Genomic DNA, 3,795 nt, shown 5'->3' on the forward strand with positions numbered 1-3,795 from the left:
GTGTTCTGTGCATCGTTTGCGACAAAATAAACTTAAAGGGATAAAATAAGGTTGTTGTTTAGTTTTTCTCCACGCGTTTTGGGGCGTCTTAACAAACAAAAGTCGCCCACTGTGGCACTCTTTTAAACAAAATTTGTCAAATTTAGCCTAGCACAGTGGTTCTCAACCTTTTATGCTTCGTGCCCCCCTTTAAAAGGTTCCCAACCCTCGTGGCCCCCATGCTTTAAAATATTTTGCATTGTTTCTACGTGTTTTTTTCTTGTTTTACTTCTCCACGTTAGTAAGAAATACAGCCATTAATCAACGAATCAATGCACTTAATTTCTCCAAAATTTAACATATTACTTATTTTAATTTAAATTAATACATTTAGTCAGGCTGGCAGAATCTTGCCAGCCTTCTGGTGACAAGCATTTTTGGCGAAAATTCTTCGACTTTTGGTCGCGTCCCTAAACTTTAATGATGTGTTCGCCTGAGGAATCTATGAACCTTGCCATGTTTTAGCGATAAACAAGGCTATTAATAAGTAAATTAGACAACAACAAAAAAAAATTTTGTGACATTAAGTCATTAACAAGTACACAAGGGACATGTGAAGGTACAACCTGGGGCCTGGGGATGTACGTACATGTTTGCTTTTCTTGCTTTAAAAGTGTTACATTGATACCTGTTTTCAGGCAAACCTGTGTGAAAACGTGCTGCTCAAAACTTTTCGACTGAAAAGCACGAAAAAATATTTTTTGGATAAATTTTCAATTTCTATTGCTCGAAGTAATGATATTTATAATAAAATGTAATAGAAATGGTCACAGTCACAGTGCAACATGCCCCATAGTATGCATATTACCTTTGGGATAGATTTGCTGAAAACAGACACAGAAACCTAGCAAAACGAGGCCAATGTTCGCGCGGAGCGCGAAAATTTTTTGCATTTGCGTAATTAAACAACCAAAAATATACCTTAGGTGGAGAAGCATAGTCTGCTAGATCCTTAATATGCTGATGCAAATGTTATACCTGTACATTTAACAGGAATGGGGAATTCAACTCAATATACAGGAAATCAACTCAATATAGAAGTACTTGCCAATTCAAAGTAAAACTGACAATACGTAACAATAGTATGATAAAAAGTGTGTACTTTCTAAAATAATAAACAGTCTATATGCCTTAAACTGGCTTTTTCTCACCAAATTTCCAATTTGAAGAAACAAGACTTGTTACAAGACGTAATGGAACACTAAGGAATATTCTTAATGCCAAGAACGTCTCTGTTAAGACCTTGCCTTCAATAGATGTTGGAGTATGACTTGATCGCCACACGAACACGTCTCCTGGTTCGTTGTTGGCTTGCAGAGAATGCACAGCCACAATTCCAAGATTGTCTATATTGTTGATATGCCGGAATTCTCTGATGCTAGGAATAGCAAAATGGTCAAAGGCCGTCCTCTTGATAATGGCCTCAAAAGATCCGTTTTAAAGTCTGATTTGTTGAGTAGTTACTGCACGAGCTTTGAAATAAGAATCGACAAAAGGGCAAGATTCCTGATTTTCAAGTAGCCGATCGGAAGCAATTTGCTCTCTTGATGTGCCTGCACTAAACGGGACGTGGATTCGCCACGAAGGTCTTGGAGCTGGCGTGAGATACAGTTCGTAAGAATCTTCGGATTCCGGAGAACGTTCGTGGCTATTTCTTCTGTAATTGTTTCTTCTTTCCGATGGATATCTTCTTATTGGTGGTGATCTTCTGCTTGATTGTGATCTTCTGCTTGATGGTGATCTAGATCTTATGGGCGATCTGGATCCTGAAATTCGTCTAATCAAAGGTGGAGTTCTTGGACCTCGAGATGGCTTGCTCAATTGTATTTTCGCTGTATGATTAGCAGCTGCTGAAGTAGATGCTTGAAGTCTATCAAGATTAACGAAGGGTTTACGTACCTTCTTGACAGGAGAATTTCTGCTTGAATCTGAGCTTGCAGAACTGATTGGCGAGAACTCTGGTTCTCGGCGTACAAACCCTGTTCTGTCCGCTTGCTGCGGTTCGGGTGAGTAGCCTCTATCTGGTTCAGTCACAAAAGCACTCGAGTTTGCTGTCTGAGTAGAAGCTATATAAGCCATTTTATATTGATTGAACACGCTATTTATAGACGAGAATCAGTTAAGAAAATTTCTGCGATAAAGAAAGATTTACGTCATTAATTCTTATAATACTTAACAAAATATATTACTCCAGAGGCAACAATCCAGATACGAAGGTAGACGTCTTGGTCAAATACTTTGCCGTCAACCGCGAAACTTTGGATCGACCCCGACCCGACTGCACAAGGAAAATTGTGCACATCTTTTTCGCCGACAGCCCTGTACACCGAGATTTCAACGAGCGTGCTTTTCGACCAATTGAATATTAGTAAGTAAATGTCCGTATTTTTAAGTGTATGAAACGCAACGTTCAGTTTTCTGTTAGTAAAATTAAACGAAAGGCAACTTTCAAACCTCCATCTAAAAAAAAGGAAAAATTAAAAACGTCTGAATATTCGCCTAGAATTACCCGTAGCCACGCCAAGGCACTAATGGCCTCTAACGAACAAACAGATGACAGCGACACCGTCGCGGCTGCTAGTTCAATGGGTATACAAAATCCCACTGATACCCCAGAAACCCAAAATATAGCTTTGCCACAAAATCAAACCCCTGATTTTAGCGATAATATCCCAACCACGTCAGGATTAGGCACCCCAAATGATGACTCAAGCTCTCATTCGAGCAAAAACGAGGATAATGGCATTGGAAGTTTAAGAAACTCTTTACTCAAGATACCGTCCGTCTGGTCGAGCGCAAAAATTAAATCGTATTTTGTATTTTTGGATAAATTTTATGATTCGAATGGCATAGACAACGAGGACAATAGGTTCGCGTTGCTGGCCGCTAGTTTTACCGCAGATCAATCTAGCAAATATGCTACGCAATTAGCAGAAGCGAGCCTTGCTAAAAAGCCATATACGGAGTTAAAAGGGGCGATTTTGAGTCATGTTTTTGGAACGAACCCCACCGAATGGGTACGTAGGGTAAATGCTTTAAGTGCGGAGGCGAATGAGAGACCTTCCATGTTAATTGGCCGTTTGTTAGCTCTCTGCCGATTAGACCCAGAGGCAGATGCGACGGCTAAAGCAATATTGCACAGTAGATTTATAGATTTATTACCAGAAATAATTAGACCAACAATACAGGCCCAAAAAGGTAAGACCCTCCGTGTTTTAGGAAAATATGCAGATGAATTTCATGACATTACTAAAAAAACTAGTAGCGTTATTAAAAAGATTGAAGAACCCGACACCATCGCTTCATTAACCGCTAAAGTAAATGAATTAATGACTGCCCAGCGTGCATCCACGAGTAACAAAACTAGCCATGTACATCAGAATAATTATCGTCAGCCGTGGAAACTTAATAACACGTTTAATAGCCCGCGAAAACCCGAAAATTCATATTATCAAACAGCAAGACGAGATTACCCGATGCGGAGTCAACGATACGGCGACGCGTGGCCTAATACAAATTATAGTAGCAGGGGGGCGCAAAGAGATTACGGCGCGGGATTCCAAAGGTCGAACTTTCCCCATAGGACACAACAAAATAAAGACATATGTTATTATCATGATTTATTTGGAGATAAAGCAAAACGCTGTGAACAGCCATGCAATTATGGCAGACCAAATGTAAACCATTTAAGAAAAGGTAACCAATATGTGGCCTTAGAATCTAATGAAACCTTACCGTATGTTTTAGATAGGATCT

Source organism: Ascidiella aspersa, chromosome 5 (genome assembly GCF_963924565.1).
Source record: "Ascidiella aspersa chromosome 5, kaAscAspe10.2, whole genome shotgun sequence".
NCBI classification, from domain to species: Eukaryota; Metazoa; Chordata; class Ascidiacea; order Phlebobranchia; family Ascidiidae; genus Ascidiella; species Ascidiella aspersa.